Here is a 24,883-nt window from a genome sequence, read left to right on the forward strand (position 1 = left end):
TTTCTTTAACAGTTACACAAGTCCAGGAAGGCGTGAAAGCAGTAATGTGGAAGAACACATTAGAATCGCACAGGGCAGTAAATAGGAGAGTGTGTTTCAGGGCTTCTTTGGTATGCAGGGAAAAAGCAATTCATGCCTTGTTTGGAGAAAAGTTGGCCACTCTTTACAAAAATGATTCAAGAGTTTGGGCCTTGAGGAATGTCAAGTTCACTTTGCATATTACCATAAATTACACAGTAGAAGATTAGCTGTTTATAAAATATTTTTTCAGTCTCAAGGCAGGAATCCTTTTTTCTAGTAAAAAAAAACAAAGACCACATGCCTGGTAACAAACCTTTGGAATTTTTATTTTTTTCTCACAGAGGTATGTTTGCATCTGGTATATTAATAACAACATTAAGGGTAGGTACCTTAAGATGTCATTTAAAACCAAATCCAAAGCAACAAAAAAGATAGTATTCCTCATAATGCTACAATTGCATTCCATAATTTACTTCTTCTTCTGAAAAACAGTTGTTAAATCAGTTATTCAATAACTGCTTCATGTTTGGTCTTGTCCTCCTGTGAAAGAAGGAAATCAAGTAATATTTACAATACAATTTTAAAGCTTATTGGTAATTTATAACAGATTAAATATTTTGACAAATATATCCATTTCAAGGGCTCACACGTTTCTTAAAGAATAACAATTTCCAGGTTGCTGTGCGACCTACTGTATGTGAAAAGCTGCACTGCCTGTTGGATCACTGAAAAATCTTCAATTTCAGAGCCCTACTTTTCTGGATCCAGAGAAAAAATGATTTCTTACTGGATGAGGCAGCCCTTTGCACTCTTCAAACTAAGTGAAAAAAAAACAAAATTCTAAATCTAAGTTCCTATTTTTCTGAAGAACTATTTGAGTTTAATTCACCTTTAAGGTAAAAGGGCTCTTAGTCTTTAAGGGGAAATGTCTATAATTCTGGACCAGGGCTCCATGCTTAAAAAATCACATTCAGAAAAAAAATGACAGGAAATAGTAATTAAAAAGAAGTGCCTGATTAACCTTATCAAGTGTCAGTTCTATTTTTAAGAGTTTTAAGGTTGAATTGAACAATAATTTGTTTAAGTAATTTAAGTAAAAAGATTTCCTAAACCAATAGACACTACATACATTTTAAAAAACCTAGTTAAGTAAGCAAGAGGAAATTGAGCAGGAAAACAGGGGAAAAGGCCTTTGCAAAGTTTTATAATCAGATTTTCAGTGCAGACATACCACACGCCTCAGCTGAGCTGTAGTTTTGGAATGAACAGAGACTTCTTACATCATGTGGAATGTTTTTTTTTTATATCCTGACATACCCTGCTGTTCAGAAGCCTTAGATATTTTAGACACCACCAGGAGTCACAATATACAGTACAACAAGCATCATCAATTTACTCAAAGTTTTTACTACTGCTATAACTTAGTATTATGTTATTATCATAGCTTAGGTTGTTTTTTAAGCAATTTTTAATAAACATTGTTAACAATCTTCAATACCTCAATCATAAAAACACAAATTAAACTGGACATGAGTTTTCAATATGAACTATATCCGTCACATACTGTATATCAGTCAGATCTGACTGGTTCATTGCCATTTGGTCATTTGGTCCTACACTGCTATAAAGAGGCTATGAAAAAAACAGCTAAGCGGCTATTTTTTGCACCCTAAAACACAGATCTGGTAGGGTTAATGGTCGGCTTCAAACTAAATAGCTTCAGGTTCCGTAGACTTTTACCATACCAACACCTGAGTGAAAACAGTTTCCCAAATGTTTAAAAAATGTCTCAAATTTTTTGCACAGCAGCTTATAACCTTTGAGATCAACATATACTGTTTACTTCAAACCTAGAATCAACATTTTATGTTCTCCCAATCTGTGACAGACTGGCATCCTGTGCATTCCGTGTACCCTGCCTTGTGCCAGAGGCGGCTGGGATGCTTCGGCTCCCCTGCAGCCCTGAATGTAATGAAAACGGGTGGAAGGATGTCCTCCTAATACAGAATTTATAATGCTGATCTTCTCAGCTCACTGTTCCTTCCCTGGGGCAGGATGAGAAGGGGGAAAGAGCTGTGAGTGCACTCCCATCTCCTGCACACTGCCAGGCCATTTGCTTTCAGGAGAATTTGCTCCAATTAGTGGAACAGCCCTACTGCAAAGGCTAGATGGGTCAAACAGCCCCCTTTCATTTGTAGCCGTTCTTAGCACATCTCTCACTGACAACAGAGCAAATTCTCCCTGAAGTTCCAGCGGTCATTGTTGTACAGCAAGCCAAAGAGATTTAATCCCACTCAACCCACATCAAAGGAAATCCCAGCTACAGGTGGCTAATGACTTAGATTCATAGTAGCAATATCTGGACTATTGGGCTCAACCTCCCTTCAGCTAAGCCACTTAGATGCCCCAGTGCACTTGATTTTTTAACCCATTATTTTTATACAATTGGGAAAGAAGGGGCAGCACAGTGATGCAGTGGTTAGCGTTGCAGTCTTGCAGTGACAGGGGCCCTGGGGTGAATTTTTGGGCTTCTATCTGCATGGAGTATTTATGTTCTTCCCATGTTCGCGTGGGTTTCTTCTGGGTACACAGCTTTCCTCCAACAGTCCAAAGACACGCGACGTGTTGGTGGGTCAATTGGCTGCTGTAAAAAATCATTGGCCCTGGTGTGAATCATTGTGTTGTGTATGCCTTGCAATGGACTGGCTTCCCATCCAGGGTGCATGCTGCCTTGCGCCCATTGCTTGCCGAGTTAGACTCTGGCTCTCTTGCAACCACATACAGAATAAAGAGGTTCAAAACACAGATTTATGGAAGAAAAAGAAATGGGGATGCTTATAAAAATATTCTACTTTAGATCCGAATACTACTATAGTATATATTCCATAATAGTACTCCACCACGATAAAATACACCATAGTAGTACTCCACAAGGGATACCTATTACAGATAAACATGTCTAATGTACATTATTTCATGCTGCTGAAATAACCCAGTATCTTCAAGAGTAGTAAAACATATTCAACTTCAGGACAACTAAGGGAAAAATAGTATAGAAGCACTTGACATTTGCTTAAATAAATTATTAAAAAAACAAAATCATTTAAAAACATTGATTTTGTGTGAAAAATGTGTTCTACAAAAATTATCCTGAGGGTACAGTTTGACTCTGTTTACAGTGCATTGGTAAGAACAGGTCTGTTAATGAGTTACCAGTATACATATTCAACTTGCCTCTAGTCAGATAATAATGTCTGAATGTTAGAGTGCTTTATTGCAGCTTGAATAAGCATTAAGGAACAGTAAGGAGGCCATAAGGCCCAATTTTCACAATAATATCTGGATTCTCAATTGTCTCATAATATTTCAAAATTCTGGTTCGTGCGTTTCAATGCCACTCTGTAGTGTCTTTTTCCCCTATTACCTCCTGTCTTTGATTTCTTTGAGGAAAATAAATTTAAAAACACAGTGCTCGGCTTCCCTAACACATTGGTGCTTTTTTTCCTGTCCTGCAAAAGCACTTTGCAGTCACATAACACAGCATTTTGAGATTCTTCTATCTCCAAGGCACTTGTGCCTCCAAAGACCTGGCAAATGTCCACACCAAACAGGGATATCACACAAGGCGACGCTTGTGCTGGAAACACATCTGCCCTGAAGGTATGCCGTCTGGACAGATTCAGCACATTAATTCGACAGTCACTGATCCCCGCAAGGTCAATAAAACAGGCTCAGATAATGTTCTCATAATATTTAGTCCAAACTGAAAATACAAAACCTAAAATGTATTATTCCTGGGAAGACATTTGTCACAGCTTTCACCGTACTACAAGTAGGCACAGAGAAACTTCAGCCTAAAGTAAAAAAACGAGCTAACGGTGCTTCCTATTGTTTACTGTACAGCAGTGCTTTATGTGGGTTATGAGCAGCACCTACAAAGGCTCATTTGTGAGTTTCTGAAAGGCTGTCTGCTCTTATGTATTGTTTCACGCCTTTATAATGAGCTCTTCCGTACCAAAAAATGCTGGGATAACAATGGTACTCCCTTCCGTTTCTTGATCTGTGTTTTCCATATTTTATATGCTCAGGCAGTTTCTCAGTCTTTTTTGCCACAGTGTTTCAATCTTTAGACATGCTCTGTCAGTGTGCTCAGGGTCATGTTCTCTTTATTTGATTATGTCTTGCTTACTGATAAGATTGCACATTTTCCCTTACAGCTACAGGAGTAGGCCTTTCGCTTGATGATGATGGTAGTTCTCTGAATAGTCGGCTGTGAAATGTGTAAATTCATATAACCGATGACTCAAGTGTGGTAAATAAAGTACCCATTCAGTGCCATTGTTGGGCAATGTATGGCACCCAGATGCTCATCATTCTGATTTCAAACATTATATTTCTGGTCGGTAGGGGCTTTAAAGTCCATTCCTGATAGCACCTTACATTGACTAGATAAATATATTAAGTATTAAACAACCTGGGTATTATTTATTTATATAAGTTACTGTTTTCCTTATCAAGGCTATTGACTTGAGAATGTCCACCTGCCTTTTAACGTCTCTAAAATCAAGAAACACTTAAGAGAATCAAGGGGAGCTTGATTGCAATAGGACCCCATTTAATGTCTGGTCCTGTGTTTGCAAACTTAAGTCTCTTGTTTCTCCCTTCCAGCCCAACATCTGTGTCAGTATGGAAGTGAAAGACCGCTTTTCTATTTAGGATGGTTTAGCAAATATTGGTTCACATGGATAAAATTTATGTCCCCATTAAAACCTGATTCCACTTTCAGGTATAATATGTCATTTTCTGTGTAGACTGTTTTTTTAATTTTTTGTTTGCTGTATTTCTGTAATGACCAAATTGATATATAGTACTTACTGTAGATATGAGTAGACTTGAGTTAAAACATGGTATTTCTTTATTTAACCCCCCACCCAATCTCCGCTGACACATTGTAAATAGATCCAAAAAGTGCAATTGTAAACTAAGAGGAAAAATTGAAAGAAAAAAACTAAAATTTCTATATTCGATGTATACTCAATTTGTAAATCATTTTTTAACATTTCATCAAAAAAACTAAAAAAAAGAAAGACAGTTTTTGTATTCCATGGATGGGGTGGAACTCCTTGAAGAGTTTTTATTCATGTTCTAATGGGTTATCCATATGGAATCGAACTTTTTATTTTCTAAGAATTTCCAGTTACCTACCTTTTAATATTCATTGTGCCAACAATTACAAAAAATTATTAGCAGTGAGACTGATTTCAATGAACCTCTGTTAGGGTGTTAACATATGTGTTAATTTCTGTGACATATCTATTGTTCAGCTTCACCTGATTGCAATTTAAACACCTTCTATCTTAACTCCAATCACATACAGTAGTTAATCTCTATCTGTGTTTTGTGTTCCTTGTGTTGTTGGTTTTTTTTTTTGCCATTTTCTGTTCTTAGCAATAGGAGAGCCTCAACACCTTAAGAAACACTCCATAAGTAGCAGTTACTCCTTGCAGTGAGAGTACAGTATATTTTTGTGTTCCTTCAAGGAATTCATCCCTGGAAAACCATTTCAACTTGTTCTGTCATTAATAGATAGATATAGTTTAACCATGTGAATTCCAGTTTTAAATCTATTTATTTTAACTTTGATTGTTTTTTTTTACTATTAAATATTCAATCTCATTAAAGCTTAAAAGACAGCTGAAAGCTGGTATCTCTGTGCAATGACTTTGTTGGTTCTTTCTTATCAAAGTCTCATTTTTCTGAAGCAGTTTTTAGGCCTCTAGATCAAGAAAAGAAACAGAGTCTTCATTACAGTGTAGATAGACATCCATCCCTATCATTCATTCTTTGGCACTCACAGTCAAGAAAAAGTGTCTTGAATGAAAATAAAGGTGACTAATAATGTGGGACCCACACACTCGCTGGCAGGTTGAGCAGGTGTTGTGTGGGGAGATATCAAGTCACACACTACTCAGTTCAGTAATGGCAAGTTCTCTTTGGCTTTCTTCATTTGCTTCCTCATTCTGTCACCTTTGGGTCTCAAAGTACTCGGCTCCCTCCCATATATTCTTCCTTCCTGGTTCAGACAAATGCCACAATCTCATAGGCGTTGATATTAATGCTTCGTTCATCATGTTTGTTTTTACTACAGTATATCTTTGAAATACTTTTTCTGTCATCCTCTGGTGTGATTAACTAAGCTGGGAGAAGGGATCTTCATAAGCAGATTCCACCTGGATAAAGCTTATCTATTTTCCTCTATTTCCTCTATTTTTCTTGGGGAGGTGAAGCCAAAACAACACTGCTACACTAAACTATCAACTTGTAATTGAAACACCACAATGTTGTCTGTATCAAAAGAATTGGAACCAGGGTTGTGAGGTAGTGAGAGGTGGCTTTGTGTCAACGCCATCATCCTGGCTCAAAACACAAGCCCAGTGGTGTGACCTTGAGCCAAGATGGCCGCTTGTTAACTAAGAGAATCTGCAGAACTAGGCACAGCTGCTCTGAATGAGTAATTGATTGGCACTCCGAGAGAGTGAAATTCCATGTGAGGGAAAGGAGCAGTTGTGATAGGCTCTGTGGAATAAGCCACCCCTCTGAGCTAATTCGGAGGCTTAATAAAACCAGCTGGGAGGAAAGGGGTTTCAGTCTGGTAGGAGGGATAGTGAAAGTTCCAGAGGGGGGAGAACTCATTAGTATTGGGTTGAGCTGGTGAGAATCACTGAGCTAAGGAGTACTAAGAAAATAGAACTTAGGCAGTACTGACAGGCTGCGCAGTGCTGAACAGGTGGGCTGCTTGGCAGTTTATTTGCTAGGCTCAATGGGACTGAAATGTGCTAATGAGGAATAGGGTTGGCTTGCTGAAACGGGGCTGTGTGGAGGCACTAGCACCTGAAGGAGTGGAGCATCACTTGGCAAAGTAGCAGTGTACCTTCTCTGCACAGCTGAGGAAGAGAAGTCTAGGTGGCACAGGTTGAGACCCAAGTACTCCCTGTGCCTTACCATCAGCAGACAGATGGCTGGTCTCAGCTTCTATGACAAGTGAGAGAAAGAGGGGAAAAAGGAAATGGGCTGCTATAATGTGTTGGTTGCAGAGAAGCTGGAAAAAGTTATTTGCTGTGAGTGAAGATGCAGAACTTGGTGAAAGAGTTGAGTCAAAGTGAAGTTTGAGAATTGGGTGACAGACTTAGTTGAGTTGTGTTCTCCAGTGCCTGGTGATTAATGAAGACGGAGTGAAGAGCTGATGAGAAAATAGTCATTTGTGTGTGTAGAGCCAAGTGAAGAGCAGCTTAGAAGGAAGACAGTCACATAGGGAATGTGAAACAACTGGGATCCTGGAGGAATCCAAAAGACTTACTGTAAGACAGATGCACTTAAAATACAAAAAATTAAGGTGACACACTGGCAGTGTTAGGATTGTGGTGATGAGTGTGCTGGCATTTGTCACAAGGCTATTAGTAATAGTGTCATCTTCTCAAAGTTAAATACAGCAGGAAAGAATGATGTAAATTGTGTTTTTGAATGCCTTGTAAAAACTTAGTTTTATATTTGTATCTAGCATTGGAAGAGTACATTAGAAGTTAATTACAGTAATCTGGGTCAATGAGGATGGTTTAGAGGGGTAAAAAAGAAATTTAAAAAGCATAGAAAGATGTATAATCTGTATTGTGGAAAACATTCATTCTTATTTAAAACAACACACAGTTTTGAGGTACCTGAAGCACAGGAATTCGAATTTTGACATTACTAGGTCACCTCTAAGCAATACAAATGAATCAGATCTACAGTGAAGAAAAATGAATTATATCCAGATCCATCCATCCAATTTGAGCAAATGTTATATCCTTGGAGGGTTGCGTTGATATCCAAATATAATCAGACTCACATCTGATGTACTGTACATGATAGTGTGATAGAGTCAGGACTGCATTTTGGAAATGCAGGGGGTGACAAGAGTATGACTTAAGTTTGTATTTCTTATTTCATTACTATTGTTTGTTTTAAGCAGTATTTCACTTAGCTTTTTAATAAAAATATGCCTTGAAATAAATCTTTCATTTCAACTTCTAAGAGGTTTGTTTTCCTTATGTGTTTGAAAGTACATAAATATATAAAATTGGTAAAAGAAATACAGAAATATTAAATCGGCTACAGCTATACAGTACAGTATATATATGTGTGTGGACTTATGTGCGTTAACTAATGGGGTTATTTCTCTTGACAGTATGGATTTTGCAAAAATCTGCCTAATTTCTCATATCTAGCCCTGGCTTTGTCACAAAAACAGTACAACTGCTCAGAGGCAGGGCCAATTTCAAATAGCAGATCTCATATTCCACAGCATGGCAACAAGCTTGTCTGTGTATTTCCAATTTTAGACTGCAATTCTCACATTGAATTGAGAAGACTGGAGTCAAGTGCAATTTCACAGTGGTGCTTTCTAACCTACTGATACACAATCATCAAATATCATTCACAATTACAGAGTGATAATTCTCAGCATAATACATAAAAGATCATTTTTTAGAAAGACGTTTTCATAAAAAAGTACTCTTGAAGTGATTTTGACTGTATCACAAGATTGCTTTTTAAGAACGGCCATACTGTATGCGTGTGAATAAACTAGCAAACAGTATGCCTGCCTCGCTTTTGTTTTGTTTCGTCTTGGAATTCAGTAACTTTGCTGTCTTTATTGCTACTTTGCTGTTTCTTCTCTGTTCTTTGTCTTCCCCCATTTAACTTGATCCTCTAGGTTCTTTCAAGCCAGGAAGCTGTGGGTGGAAATATAAAATGTAACCTAAATATATACATATGGTTCACATTTGAACGGTTGTCAACTATGCTATTCAAGAACAAGATTTATACTTCAGTAAAGGACTGATTTTATATTTGTTTCTCTGGTTTTATTTGCATAGTCTAGTCTGTACAAGCTTATGTTTGTGACTGTTTTTCTTTCTTCAAAACTTTATACTCTACTTTTACTTTTTGAAGAGTTTTGCTATTATATGTTGCGCTCACTTTAGGATGTTGGATTGCTTTACTTCAGTTTCACTAAGCAGTACCTCAGAATTTATTTGTTCCATGAAATGCTAAGCTTTGAATTTGAATAATCAGTAATGTAAGAAATGCCATTTTTGTCACTTTTTAGTTAGGCTTTTCATCTGAGTATTTCTAACCTGAGAAAACAATTAATACAAGGAACATTCAACAAATCTAATTTATTTAGCTCTTTGGATCTTTAAAAAAGCTTCTGAAAGAGCATTTTAAAAATAATAAATATTTCTTCGCCTTTCAATTAAAACAACTTTTCTTATTAATATCAACCGTATCACTGGAACTGCACATATTTGTGGTTGGATGTATGTATTATCTTTAAAATATTTATATATTGTACAGTATTTCACAGTTGTCTCACTGAAATTGGTTTTTCTGATATTTTTGGTATACCTTTGTTTTGCAATATCCAGAATGTGTAGTGGGACAGCAGACACAGAATGCCTTCCATGAGTTACATGGTTCCCTCTTAAATGTGTAGCATTTTGATATCCTTTTGGATGAAGAGCACCATATAAATCAAAATAATTATTATTAATATCAAGATGAAGAAAAGGATTCTGCAAATGAATTTGGTTAAAAGGTTAATAACAATCTTGAAAACACCATCCTGCGTCTGTTGAAGATTCCAAAATGAAGAAAATTAAGACTTTTTTTTTGCAGTGCACTGAGAAATGCTAGGTAATTATCAGAAATGCTGTGCAATCAGCTGTACGTCAAGACATTAATGAGCAGCAGACATCAGTATGTACTGATCACTGCGGTGCCTGCAGTTATTTGCAGCCTTGCCTTTCCCAGCAGGGATTGCAGTGTATCAAACAAATAAGGTATTTTTGCCTGATGGTCATGGAAGGCAGAAAGGAGAGGAGAAAAAAATCAGCAGTCCTCAACCAATACAGATTCTACACCATCAATATCTCACAAGACACTGCAGTGGCTTCAAGCTGAGTTCAAGCATGGAGTTTTCTTTGGCTATAAATCATGCAGGTGGTGTGCATACAAAAATTTCCCAGAAGGCAACAGCACTGAGCATCGTCAGACTTAATAAGGCAACTACAGTATACTGTACTCACACAGACAATGACAGTGTGTGATTGTGTGACAATGTGATGGGTTAGGTGCTTGGGCCGGAAAGTGCTTTAAAATAATTGCTTTAAAAGGTCCTATATATACTATATAAAAATATTATGAGAGCTCAGAAGTTTTTTTTTATTCCATTTATGTCTATTTTCCCATACAATTTTCCTCAGCAGAGAAGAGTCATCATTAACCTGTTCACACTGCTGTCGAGAATCTTTTTTTGCTGTTTGATAGGTTAAGGTTCAAAGAGTTTTATTTAATTGCTGTGTGGTTTATAACCCCAGAAGAGACTGAAAACAGTTTCCGTGGGTCACTTTTGTGTGTACACTAAACAAGAAATCTTAGTCTTCACTGCTTCTTAAAACAAACTTTGAAGGTTTGAAGGTCTGCAGATCCATCTTGTACATTTTTCAACTTTGTATAAAAATTCCACATTTTTTGAGTTTGTAAATGCACTTTAATTCACACATGATTCATGAAAGAATATTTCTTTCATTTCAAGCAAACATTAGATGCCACCTGTGGTTAACTGATTATTTTTCCTATAAAACGGGGCTTTCAAATTCACTTCCTTGGAGGCCTATTGACTTCTGTTTTTTTTCCACTGCAGAACCGTAAGACTTCTAACCTGGATCTGAGGAGTTTTATTGACAATGGGTGAATATTCTGAATAATCAACTGCAAGACCGTCAGGAAAACCTTAGATATGTCTAAGATACGTAATGAGGTTAATTGCTCTATAAACTCCTCGGGTTGTAACAAAAGCCGGAAAACATTTGAACCTCAGGATCTGACTTTGACTCCTGCTGTAAAACGCACAGTACTGTACTGTATTTCTATGGAAAATGTGCAGCTCAAATGTAATGGAAGGATGGTAGGATGTAACATTCCAATAGTAGCAACGAAACACGTAAATCTTTGTTTTAGAATGCACAAATAAATCTTTTTCCTCTAAAAAAAAACAGCTGTTGTAAGCCATGGATGTAAGTTTCTATTTTCTCGTGCTTTGTTACAGTAGTTGTGCGTCATTCCCAACAGCTGAAACCTTATGTGGTTTAATATATTTGATATAAAATCGCTTTTGCTTTTGGAATTCTTATTCCGGCAACCTGAAGCGAAACATGTTAAAAAACACACTTAGTGCATCGACGTTGTGGAGAACTGCCTGTTGATTTGAAAAGCAGGATACATTCAGCGAACTCCCCGGAGTCTCACTGCTGTTTCCAAGGCAACAGGCAGACCCTTGCCCTTCCCGGGGCTCCTGACATTCTTTTGGAATGTACCAATACCTGCCTAATAGAGGGACGAGTTCATGGCTGTTATTAAAACTGCTCGTTTATGCAATGAAACTAGTTAGAGAATATAACCATAGATGATTAATTGTGTTAAAACCCGAAATTTAATAGTTTGTGGTGCACTTCAGTGTTTTTGGAAAGCGCGATATCGGTATTACTTTCCTGTTCAACCCCTTTCAACGAGCCTGTCTTTCTCTCGTTCTGAGAGCTGTCAGAAGGGCTTGTTGCACGTAAAGCTTTAGCTTAAAGTATCATAAAGGGAAAATAAAGCAGCAATTTGTGTTTTCCTCTGAAACTTTATGACCTCTCTTGCCCCACCCGATGAGAATGCTCTTTTTTTCCTTTAAAAAAAGCCTTAATCCAGTTCATATTCGCGGCCGTTTGTTTGCTTGAAGTCTTGTTTCGAGCAGTTTGCGTGGCCCCGACCATCAGTTTTGCGGCTTGTGCGACTGAGCAGCGAGTCTTGGTGATGTTAAGGTAAGTGAGTCTGCGGTTCTCCTACGACTGACTGCTGTCCTAAACATCTAGTACTTAGTGCTGGAAACACACTGGAAAGCAATCAGGTGGCTAGCTTCGCTAGCAGACACTTTCTTAATTTATTTGGCGTTAACAGTCTGGCGATTTATAGTGCAGCGGCGTGCCTGATGACTGCTTTCATGCTAGTACGAGCCGACACCGTCCCAGTTGGTTGCAGCACTGAAATCCGAGTACCCCTAGCGAGGACCCGAAGCTCCGCTCTGCCACTGAGATTTATTAATAAACACACACGCTCAAGCATGCAGGTGCCACGGGCACTCCGATCGCCCGCGTTTTAATGTGTCGCAGGCAGACAGAACCGCTCGGTTTGGGGGCTGCCTGCCAAGTCTCCGCAGGCCTGCTGCTGCAATGCCCGTTTCTGAATAATTCCGTCTTTTCTGTGCCGCCGGCGGCGCAGGAGAGGAAAGGCGATTGGGAAAGAGCCGGGCGTGTGCGTACAGTACCTGGGTAGGCCGGACACAGTGCCAAGTCTAGCCCTTCCCTGCGCTCGCCCTCGTGAATCTAGTTTAATTTTTTTTTAAAGGGTGAACTAAGTGCCCTGAAGTCTGCGTGCGCGCTTGTGAGAGGGGCATGCTTTTCTGCCTAGCCTCCTGCTTTTGAAAATCCTCTTTTGACAAGCTTGAAATAATAATAAAAAAAAAACGTCGGGGAACTTAAACTGTTAACTGTCATCGAAGGGCGTACATGTTTAATAAAGCTGCGTGTCCCAGATTCTCCGACACAGTTATTTCTGAGAGAAAAAAAAAAACTTATGAGTTATTCTTGGGGCTTTTGCCTGTCGAAAGAAGAAACGTTTCGTGCACTAACAAGCCTGCACAATGCATTGGCAATATTATTACTAATAGGTCTAACGACAGTTTAGGTGTTGTGTAAAGAAATGCATTTTTCTCTGATACAGAAGATTAAAGTTAAGGTCTTAAAAATGTTGTCCCCGTATGGGCAGTAGCTTGTATTATTGCGATGATCTGATAGACCAGACAAAACATTTAAGTTACTGTTGCGTACAGTACTTGGTCTATTTTAATAGTGGACTATAATCCACTTTAATAACTGCCAAAAAGCCTTTCCCTATCCGCTTTAACAATGTGTCTTTTTGTGTTTTTGTTGTACGGTATATACAGTATTGTGACTGGTTGAAAGAAGTCTGATGCCTACTATATAAAGTCTGCTTTCCTACTTTATAAAGTAAACACTACAAATGCAGTACATGTTACGTTTTAATTGCGGTGACACGGGAATTTTGTATAGTATAGTATGTTGCCAGACTTTGGCGTAATTGGAGTCATCAGAGTTTAATCTAAATCGGTGGAATTAAGAAAATATTGATGTTTTTTTAACAAGTCTGATAGTGTGCATGGCTTTCTTCAATGTAAATTAATTTAGATTAGACTTTTGGACTCTCTAATTAAGTGCAGTTTTATTTGTTCGCTTTGTGACGACGCGGTTCAACAACCAGAACCATTTCGCGTTGCTTATACCAGTTGTCTTGATTTACAAGTGTTTTTTTATAGCAGTAGAAATAACTTAAACAGGCCGTAAACTTACTGAAGCCGAAATCTTGTTTGGGGTGCAGTATGCAAAAACTAACAATTACCTGTAATATGGAAAAGAAAGCAAAAAAAAAACGAATTAGGGGGTGGAATATATACTATACAAAAGAGAAAATAAATCTATCTGCCAGGATAGACAGTTTTATTTGGATTCAGAAATGTTGATAAAAGGTGTTTGTTGTTATGTGAAGGATGAAACAGGTAATTTCAGCCTTAGTTTCTTGGTTAAATAAGGCCCCAGGGAAATATGACAGTATGTTACCTCATCTCCCTCAAGGAGATTACCTGTTTGAATTAACCCTAAAAGGCCTAGTGACATACAGTACTAATGGCAGCTTCTCCACCTTTTTACATGGGGTTTGAGTGCTGGCCTGAGTGGTAGTTGAGTCTTTGCTTCCCATGTGCATACTATACTAAAATCCCATATGAGGACAGAAACAATACCATGCAGAATAAAAGCTGAGTGGCTTCTGAAGGGGGTTAAGTTCTTTAGCAAAATAATCTTGCAAAGGATGTGATTATGTGGAATGAAACAAAGGTCATTCTCAATATGTTGCTTATGAAAACGCCTTGAATAATATTTGCACTGCTGGGGTGCTGAGTGGCATGATGTATGCTTAAAATACTATGTTAATTTCTTTATAGTGACTATTCACATTAGTTTATGAAGTGTTGATGGCTACTAACATATAAGAGAAGGGCAGCTACTAAGATGATTTAGTAAATCTCAATAATCTTAGGTGCATGTGTGACCTAAATACAATTCTAATTCCATTATCTGATTTTCAGGTGATAGTTTTAAAGATGAAACTGTACCTGTGATGTACATTGTTCTGGATAATTACATGTGCGATAGTTGCTTATTTAAATACAAAGGAATGACACCATTCTACGTTTTTAATGATCTGGGATTCTTTAATTGGGTGTGCATTTTATGAATTATTTAATAAAGTATTCTGGTCTGTATTTCCCAGGGTTCTTAAGAGTACAGAGGATTGCAGTTTTGGTTTAGTAGCTCCATGAAAATAATTTCATTAGCAGTTTGTCTTTAAAAACTAAATGTATTCTCTGCCAGTTTTTGGTAACCAAAAAGCAGTAATAAAAGATTTAAACTTTTCTTTGTAACCAGTACTCTCAATATGTAAAAGTTGTTATGTCACCCTTTCTTCTACTACATTCCCCTGTATTACGTTTGTACAGTGTGCAAAGTGGGATCTAAGGTAACCTGTATTACGTTGACCTCACATTCCAAGTAACATTTATGCTATGAAGTAATATGCTAGTCTTTCAGGAAAAAAAAAAGATGCAGATGATATCTGTAATGATGCTTTACATTTTCTTTAACTTTTTAATCATCTTCGATCTGACATTAATGATTTTGTAGCTGCACCTTGAATCATTGCTTATGACAGTGAAATGCACAAACGGGTCTTTCTATAGACACCTTTTGAAGGAATTCCATTGCAGAGCAGAGAGATGCAGGGGGCTCCCAGAAGAGCTCTCCTTGTGCTGTCCACATGCAGAGTGAGGGCGGACGTGATGTTGCAGCACGTGTTCCCCCTGCTCTGCAGAACGTGTCCCAAGCGGCATTTGGAGACATTTCGATCTTTGAAAATTGGCCTTCTGAAAAAATGCCGAAAACTGTATGAGTAAAACAGGATATGTAATTAAACCAGGAATATAAAACATATTTGAAACAGTTAATTATGTTTTTTTGTGGCATAGTCACAAGAGGTTTCATGATTTATTGCAAAATGTGACTTTGAGTGATAATGGAGTGTACCAGCACTTACTGTACTGTATATATAAAAGCACTTTTTTTCCAGAATCTGCTTGTCAAACAGTAATGTGCGTGGAGAGGTCTTTACGGTAGCCCTTCATATTGTGAAAACTTCATTTTCAGGTTGGTAAATGGTGCACATCTGTTGTATCTTTAGAATTCAAGAGTCCTTGAATAAACTGTATCAGTGTTTCATAAGTCATTGCAGTAGCTGAAAATTAAATGTGTGCATGATATCAGAAATAATAATCTGTATGTTCAGTGGTCTTGGATGCTTTTTAATTTTAATTTTCGCTTCTGTGCAGACAGAATTCTACAGTTTGAACTGCCACATACAGTACTGTACATGCCATTTGAAGGAAGCGGAAAAAAAACAAATCCAGTGGATCTCTTAGGATCTGTTACAGTTATGAATCTAAGAAGTGCTCAGGCAAGGATTTTGCAAATATTGAAAGGCAGTGCGTGAACTATATTATATCACATTTTTTGTCGTATGTCCAGATGTTTAGGGCCTCTTCAGCCTCTGGTATTGGCTTTGAAAAGCTTTCATAACATGCCGTTCACAGTTTAAGTTAGATTTAATTAAATCACAGACTCATTCAATAAAGGTTTTCCAGGAACAGCCACTGAGTAGAAACAGCTTCCAATGAATTTTGGATACAAATGATATACTGTCCTTCAGTTGCAAGGTAGCAAAGCTTGTGTTCTGAACAGTGGTAGGTGTAAAGCTAGATTTGCATATAAACACTCTGGAAATGAAATTCACACTCAACACATATCACAGCAGCTGTGCTGTCTTCTGTGGTAGCCTTGGAAACCTTTTAATTGAGGCATGAAGTGCTAAGCAGCAGTAGGGTTAAATCAGACAAGGTAGTGTCTGTGCTGGAAAACTAACATACAGTGTCTCATTCTTTCAGATGGTACAAGGACGTTTGATTGAGTTGAAATTCTGCCTTATCACAAGTAGGCTGTTGGTTTATGCTGTATCGCATATAATGCCCTATATACAGCACTTTCTTTTGTAGATGTCTCAGCATTTCTCTCTGTATTTTTTATTTAATTTATGTGAGCAACTTCAGTAGATTATAAAGGATTTTGTTAACATACAAAATTGAGTTAAGCAACAAAACTGTTGTTGTTGTTTTTTAATCAGACTTAATATTTATATTCTGAAGTCTGCAATTAAGACAAAGAAAATGAATGAACCGTAACCTATTTTCTATTAAAAAAATAATTACATTTGGTATTTGTCAAGAAATGGAAATACGTGTAAAGGTTTTGTTTATTTCCCCAAAGCTAAAATAATTATTCTGGAAGTGACAATTGTTTGTGTATAATGATAGGGTGATGTCCAAAAGAGCTTCAGTCATTGTGCTTTTGTAAACTCTTTGACACAGCCAGTGACGTTGGAGGTGTGTTAAGGTAAAAGAGAATAACAGTACACACTCCCTTCGTCACAGCTTCTCTTTGGCTATTTTCTCAAGGCTTCCAAGCTCAAATCTGGTCAAATATTAAAGTAACTTATGTTGTAGTCCCTCTCTGTGAGTCTCCTGTTTTCTTTCTTCGTAGACAGTATTGGCAGATAATGTTTAAGGAATTTTCTAACAGTTCTCTCGCTTAGTAGTTTAAGGCATTTTTTTTTCTCAGCAGAATAGGAGCAGTGGTCCTAGAGCCACTAGAGCTATCATTAGATTTTTCCATTTTTCAAGGTTACCGTTCCACATTAATATTTTAGTGAAAGGCCGTGATTTGTCAGCACACAGCCCTCTGGATTCTGTCCCACTTAGGATGGGGTGATACTGCTATTTTTCTTACATTTTATATTTTACTGTGCTGTGTACCAGGGACAATAAACACTAATTCAAAACACACATTACTGTTTCAAGAAGTGTAGCCTTTCTGCTCTTAGAATAGAAAAAGCAGTTTTGATCTCCACAGCAAGAATATATCAATGATCTACAGTATGTTAGGCACACACTGGCAGTTTTTAAGAAATAAAATTATAAACTATCTATAGAAATGATCAGATTATATCAGGCTATGACTAACAGTTAATTATTTGAATTTTACACTGAATAATATGATTCTCTATAGAAAACCATCCATTTCGTTTTATTTTGAACTGTTATTATTTCACATGGTTTCTTTTGCCGATTAGCAATGTACAGTAGAAAAGGAAATGGATTATGTTTTACAAGGATTTGGATGCACTGTTTATGAATGGAAAAACACTACATTGTATAGCTTATTGACAATGGCATTTTTTCCAATTAGACAAATCTTTTTTAAATGGGAACAAGGAAATGGTCTTCAGCCATGTTTAGTAAGGCTTTTAATGAACTATCAGAGTTCTACTTAATGCTGTAGTAATTTGGTTAATGACCTCATGTACTTCGCCTTTTATCAAGGTTTAGCTTTGCAGAGGTACAGGTCTTAGCTGTTGATGCTGCTGTTGTTCTGTTAGGCATTCTCATATACAGTAGTATATCGTATTTTGGGAGGCAAATCATGTTAGTAGTCTGTGCAAAAGTTTAAAGTTCCTCTGGTGTCAAAGACTGATATTACTTGATATTGCTTGTAAACTGATCTTGTAAGATCTCAGAAGCTACGGAATGCTGGGCCTGGTCAGTACTGGGATGGGAGACCTTTTAGGAAACCCAGGTTGCTGCAGTGTATAGATTTGAGAGACTGGTAGGTGACACTCTTGTCCTCCGGGGCCAGAATTTCTTAACCAGTGACCAGTAAGGTGACTAGTGCCACAATGCTGTAGGAAGTTCTGTCCCTGTAAAAGAAGATACAATGTTACACCAGTGTCCTTCCTGCTTGGACATTGCTCCCCAAAACTCTCATGGCACTGTTAGTTAGAATAAGGGTTGTTAACTCTGACTTCCGAATTCTGTCTTGGGTATGTGCAATCTGGCCTCTACTAAATTTTCCCTTTAATTTAATTGGTGAAGCAGTGTCTCACTTCCCCACCTGAGCTGCTCTGTAGATTGCTGCTGGCGTATAGTGGCTGCCACATGTTATCCAGTTGGGTTGATGTAGTGTGGTCTCTTCTCTATTTTGGAATTATTTAAGACGAGAAATGCGACTCATGAGTATCTTTCACTTGTGGTGAAGGGAAATTGTTGGTTGGGTTTTCAGAAATTGGAAGAGTATCGAATGGAAGCTGCTGCAAAGGCAAAGATGGGGTAGGGGGAGGGTTGCAAAAACAAAATGCTCAACTGGGTTAAATGATATCGGGATAGGTGGGTGAGATTAGGTTTTGCCCTCTTAACACTTTCATTTACTGTAACTCACCATGACTGAAAAGATGGGTTACAGTAGCCCACATAAATTAAATAGTGTAAATTACAAAACTGTAGGACAGAAAGGGGACATATAAAAGAGTCCTAGGTTAGTCTTTGGAAAAACTTACAGTATATTGTATATGTGAAAATGAGCTACTCTGCTGATTGCGTTGTGGTTCAGCCCTTCTCCTGTAGGACCCCTGTGTGCACTGCATTCATTCTGTCTGAAATCTCAATCATCTGTTTGACACCTTAATCGATTCACTAGATCATGTGGTTTGCAGTAGGAAAACAGTTGGAAAAGGTCTGATGACATAGATCAGAGACCGAGGTGGGTCAGTTCTGAGCCTGTTGGAAGGCCTGAAGACTTGGATCGGTCTTCCAGGACCTGGTTTTGAAAGGCCCAGTGCTCACCTGGAACTAAGATGTTCTCTGGAGGGGCCTGAGGAGGAGTCGGCAGTCTCACTGCACAGCTCGGAGAGTTGTTCTTTTAATCCTCATACCATGTGGGCAGGAAGTAGAATTTCCAGTTTTGTCAGCCAAGGAACCGTTTTTTTTCCCCCCACATAAGTTTGTTTGGACATTCTTTACATGACTTTGTTGTATTGTTATGTAAACAGGAGATTTTCCTTTCTGAATTTCTGCTGGTAGGTTATTCTAGCTTGATTTAATTTCTTTTTATTTCTTAACGAAATGCAGGTGATACTGTATTTCAGTTTAGTCCATTATGTACTTTAAACATCTGATGTTTAACATTTCTACTGTATTACAGTAAAAGGTGCAATACCATATTATGCATTAAAATAAAAAATAAGACATACTTCCAAAATTACTGTTGTCAAGCTTATAAATTATACAAGTATATTTGTTTGTCCCACCTTGTGCCCTGTTCTTCCAGGGTTAACAGGCTTTCTGATAGTGGATGGATATAAGCATGTGTATTCATGTGTATTCTGGCATGTGCATTCCTGTATAAGACACTGCTGACCAGATATGCTAAGCCTGAATCTGCTTGCGTCTAAAAATGTTTGTCACATGAGCAGCTGTTGGGAGTATTTATTAAAAGCTTGAAGGTTAAATTAAATGTTTGTGTGCTTCAACAGATATTTGACAGGTAGATATGGATTTGCTGGCACTTTGTTTGCTTTATTTAGACAGTTCAACAATTTGTTCTTAAAATGTTAACTGAAGGGCTCAAAATAACAAAGAAAGGTACTTCAGGAGGTCTGAAAATGTCAGTCGTTGAACCCACAGGTCAAATCAAACACATTTTCTCTGACATTAAGCTTGCTTTTTCTTAAAATAGTGTTTCTTGCTGAAGCTAAGGTTTTTCTGCTGTTAATTTGAAATGATAACTGGCAGACTTATGTTCCACAGAGCCTGCTGAGTTTAGGCTTGAAGAATTAACTTACGGAGAAATACCTAGGCCAAGCTGACTCATCATTATCCTCCCCAGGACAATGTGGGGAAAGCAATTAAAAGGCTAATAAAATATTAGGACGTCTGATAACATCAAAGTTACTAGAAAGTAAATTTAGAATCGTATTATGTATGAAGTCGATAAGTATATTACTAGGAAGTACATTTGGAATTGTATGAGGTACTGTATGAACTCAGTTAGAATATTGTGTGTAATTGTAGTTGCGTGCTATGAAAATATCAATGTAGGGAAGAGCCAGTGGGTACCACAGGTACATTACTGGCTTAAAGGCTGATAGGGACTTGAAGATTTCAGTTCTTAATTTCCTGAAACTTTTATAAAAGTTTTATAAAGCATGAAGATGCCAATCTGTCTTTAGATCATAAAGGTGTGTAACATAATACAATTATTCATTAAATGTTTTCACTTTTTATTTTGAAATAGGCTCTGTTTTGAAAGGGAAAAGTGAGGAAGTTCTGCATGGGAGCAAAATGCTTCAAACATCTTTCGACTTGATGAAAGAAAGACTGCAAGACTTGATTTTAAGACAGAGTACAGGAGGGATTATTGTACACAAAGGGCTGTTTGAGTCTGGGTCAAGCTATCCAGTCATGTTGAGAAGCTGATACTTTAGGATCCTTAAAGAAATTAATGGATGAAATTCACACATCAATTGCTCACAACTGAACAAATTGGGCCTAATTGCTTCCTCTGTTTTGTGTTACGTATCTGAAGTTGTAGCGTTGTTCCACTGCATAAGGAACGTGTAACTCATTTGTGTTTCCAGCATCCGTGATAAACTTTACACAGAGTTAAAATTGCCAGTTATTTATATCAACATGAGCAATGTGCAGCTGAATGATCAACATGAATATGCAACTAGGTGTAAGATATTTGCACATTTCTTCATCATTAAAAATTAGACCCATAATGTTATGCAGCAAACAAGCGGAACTGTCAATGGTAAAACAAGCTGATTTTGCTTGAACGTTTCTTGGCCTGATGTTGTGCTAACTAGAGAATTCAAGCAGTATAAAATGTGTAGGCAAAGGCATCTGGCCAGCACTGCATATAAAACCAGAGTTGTAGGTGTTTTTGAGAATGCTGTTTTTATTTGTTGTGTTTAATAGCATAATTATTAATAAAATATGTTGGCTAAATGGTAATCATGAGTACATCCTATTGTAGACCCGTTCATTCAATTTAAAGAAGATAAAAAGTGAAAAGTTGAAGGTTCTTTTAGCCTTCCTAAAAATAAAACTCTTAACTTAGTGGTTCGGAGGTAGGTACCCAAGAGGGGTGAGATGAAATTAACAATTGTCCTCATCTGATTTAATACACGGAAAATGGTGGTGTTAAATGGTAATCCTTGGACATTGTGCCAAACTGTGTACTTTTGCAGAATTTCAACTGTAGCAGATTTCTTTTGAAACAAAATACAAAAATAAGCAAAATCTGTCATTGTTATAGTTACTGTATATACAATTATAGCAAAATATTATTGTTGTTGTAATAACTATCTTAGTACAAGGCAAGCTGTGGTACATCCAGCTGGGTACTGCAAATCAGGGACCATATCCCAGTATTAATTTAAAGAACTTACATTTTAGAATAATTCATATCTTCAGTTCTGGATCTTTGATTTTAGACATAAAACGATAGCTATGACTGTAACCTGAAGAAAGTAGAAGATTTGCTGAGTGTTCTCAAAAAGATAGGCTTACAAAAATCATTTTTTCTTATATGCTATTATGCAGGATACCTACCACTTTCATGACCTTTCTTGTAATTTTTCTTAATTATTTGCTTAAATAATAGTCAAAATATTATTTAAGAGTAGGTGAACTTTCATACATTATGGTTCAGTTGTGAATCATAGTTTTCTGTTGAGTTTGTATTGATTTTGACTTTGGAACAGGAGCAGTATCCTTATTGTGCATTGCTTAGTCTTTTTTGATATATTTGAAGTTTAATTCTGTTATTAAGTGAAATGTACTGGTGGGAACGTTATGCAGGTAAATACCTTTGAAAAATCATGAAATGTTACAGCAGCCTGACATTGCAAACAATAATTTTAGAAATGTCAGAAAGTTTGCAGGATTTTTTATTGGTTATTGCTGAGTTACTAAAATGTAATACATTATTTTTTAGGTCTTTTTATGTATTAGGTATTAAGAGGATTTTTTTAAGGAACATTTCTGTTGGTAATGAATCTTCCTAACTCGGTGCACAGGCTTATTGTGGAAAAAGGCTTTTATTGGAAACCCATTTTCTGTTTTGAAGCAGGTTGCAGAGAACTAGTTTTTCAAAGTGGAAAACAGCAGTTCACTTTCGAAACAGGGCTGTAAAGACAACGGCGCTACAGTATATTGGTAAAATAAAAAGGCATGTCAGAATATGCATACATTTCCTTTTACTGACTTATTTGGATGACAGTACAGAATACTTTTAGTACTTTGACGTCTGAAATATTTCCATATGTGATATTTGTGTGATTATTTAGTTGGTTAGCAAACTACAGAGAAAACAGCAACAGAGCAGTTCTAGGAACTTACAAAAAAAACCTGAACTGACACCCATTGACGCTGATGTTATAGAAACAATAGTTTTTGTCATAGGAAACAAGAGCAACTGGAATACTGTATGTTCTTGTGGGGGTAGTTAGTTTTCGGTGAAGAAATTCCCTGTCTCAAATCTTAACACCCTGGGGCAAAACTGTCACCACTGGCTCGGACAGGCAAATAAAGGGTTCCGACATGGTACAGACAGAAAAACTGAAAAGGTTAGAAAAGCAGTTGACATAACGGGAAGCTTTAAATTCTCAAGTTTAAGACCTAGACCACTCTGATTAGGTCTGATATAAACCGGCTGTGTGTCTTCCTGATGATTGTTTTACCAGGAGCACAGTTAGGTCAGATGATGAGTGTGAGTTTCATAGTATGATCAAATCTTTTTCTGTGCCCCTCATAAAAAAGGGAAGAAAAAATATCTGCTACAGTCTAAGCTGTGCATGAAAAATAGTGAAATGCCTTTAAGATTAGCAATCACAGGGCTGTCATTGGAGGCTATGAAGCCAACTTGTCAGTCAGCATATTATGGCCAATTTAAGAGCCGCAGAGCTGAAACCTGTGCTGTGATTGGGCCAGGAGCACTGGGAGGGCTTTGCTGGTGGAATGGGGTGGGCGGGAGGGGGGGAGGACTGGAAATGTTTCAGCCAGAGAGTTCAGCAGACACTCTTCTTTTTCCTGCACTGTCGTTGAAAGAAAATCCCTGTCTAGGCATGGGCCTTCAGCACACAGCACGGAGCAGGGAATGATAACAATTCACATGGTAATTATCTTTAGATAGTAATCGGGAGGAGTCCCATCATTACACCAGATGCTTCTGCAGTTGGGATAAGAGTGGCTGAAAAGGGCTCCAGGACTCATTCGAATGAGGTGGGAGGATCGTTTGCCTTTTTTATCACTTGTTAAAAAAGAGTTTGCTGCAGTGTGGTGCATACCATGTGGGGGAAAAAAAAGAAACTGCCAGTGGTACAAACCTGGAAACAGTGCTCACAGCAGGCAGCTGCAGCCCGCGGTTACTCCTCTGCATCTATTTGCACTGATGGTGCTCTCCTCCTGTCCACTGTTCAAGAAGCTCACGCGGGGAAATTTTTTCTCTTTCTCTGCAGGAAAGGTGTCCTCTTAGTGTTTGAAATATGACTCAGTTCTCAGTGGTGTTCAGTTTTCTTATTATATATGTCTGCGTATAATCTGCTGGTTTATATGTGTTTTTTTGTCCTTATGCTTATAAGTACAGTATAGTCTTACATTGTCGGAAGCTTTTAGCCAGGCATACGATAGATTGCTGGTGTTCAATCTTTAGTTTTTTTTTTACCTAGATTTTGCTAAAAACATGTTGAATTTATGGTAAATATTCTACTTGGTAAAGCCCTCAGACAAATTTGTGTGGCCACATTCTTTAAAAATCCGTTACAGATTGCCTTTGAAAGCACTCTGTTTCTCTGCTTTGTACAGTAATAGCCTGTAAAGGGGCAGGACATTGCGGACGTTGTTGCTGGGAAAGTAGTAGCAGGAAAAGGCCCGATTCATGTCAAACAGAGTTGGCAAACATGTCGAAAGGAAAAGGGTGGATGTGAAATGGAAGACTGTCTCTGCCCTTCCTGTTTAAAATCGGTGGAGAGAGGCCAGTTTATTAGCAAGGCCTTGTGAGCAGCACCAGCCTCCCTAAATTGATTTGGGAGCACTTTGACAGAGGCATGAAAAGGTAATTAGTCATCTTGTTTTGAGAACAGTCTGGGTGTTTTAGAAATGAGATTTCTATGCAGTGGCTTTTTGGTTTAAAAAACACAGCGGGGAGATTATTGTGTTAAAAGATTAGACAGTCGAAAAAGTGGCTGAATCATCGGCTAGCATTTTCAAATTTTTTGCGTGACTTTGCAGTTGTGATTTTTTTTCAACCAAGATGAGACTATGCATATCAATTAAAGCTGAAAACATTATTTCTCCTGGGAGAACCCTTGGATGATTAGGTCACTGTTAGATGTTAACTTTTCACTAAAGGTTCTGTGGTAGAGCTCTTTTAGCTTCAAAATGGATTCGCCTGGTTTTACATACAGCTCTGTTGGACTCCATGTGTACAGTAGTGCAAAGAAAAGATTAGCAGAAGCTGTGAATGCTTTACCTAGTATTGTCGATCAAAATGTTTACTTTGGCTCTTAACAACATATAGATGTATTCATTATAACAATTTAATAGTGAATGTAACGGAAGGCTTAATTTATTAAGCCATTAAAATTATATACATTACTTAATTTTTATTTGTTTCCTTACAGACATGCTAGCTTTGTTTCA

General features: G+C 37.6%; 1 protein-coding gene across 16 annotated transcripts in view; it reads left to right on the forward strand.

Annotated features, from left to right (window-relative positions):
• Positions 1–11,641: 11,641 nt before the first annotated feature.
• The window catches only part of mbnl2 (muscleblind-like splicing regulator 2), a 91,338-nt gene continuing 78,096 nt past the window's right edge, over positions 11,642–24,883 (forward strand). For 7 of the 16 annotated variants that reach the window (XM_088603925.1, XM_088603962.1, XM_088603882.1 and 4 more), the window contains exon 1: positions 23,233–23,464. The gene's annotated coding sequence lies outside the window, so the exon portion shown is untranslated. Of the gene's footprint in view, positions 11,928–23,224; positions 23,465–24,138; positions 24,297–24,883 lie in introns of those variants that run through there. The other 9 variants (XM_088603970.1, XM_088603955.1, XM_088603996.1 and 6 more) reach the window with 4 other exon arrangements.

The sequence above is a fragment of the Lepisosteus platostomus genome, chromosome 2, assembly GCF_059453375.1.
Source record: "Lepisosteus platostomus isolate fLepPlt1 chromosome 2, fLepPlt1.hap1, whole genome shotgun sequence".
Classification (NCBI taxonomy): Eukaryota; Metazoa; Chordata; class Actinopteri; order Semionotiformes; family Lepisosteidae; genus Lepisosteus; species Lepisosteus platostomus.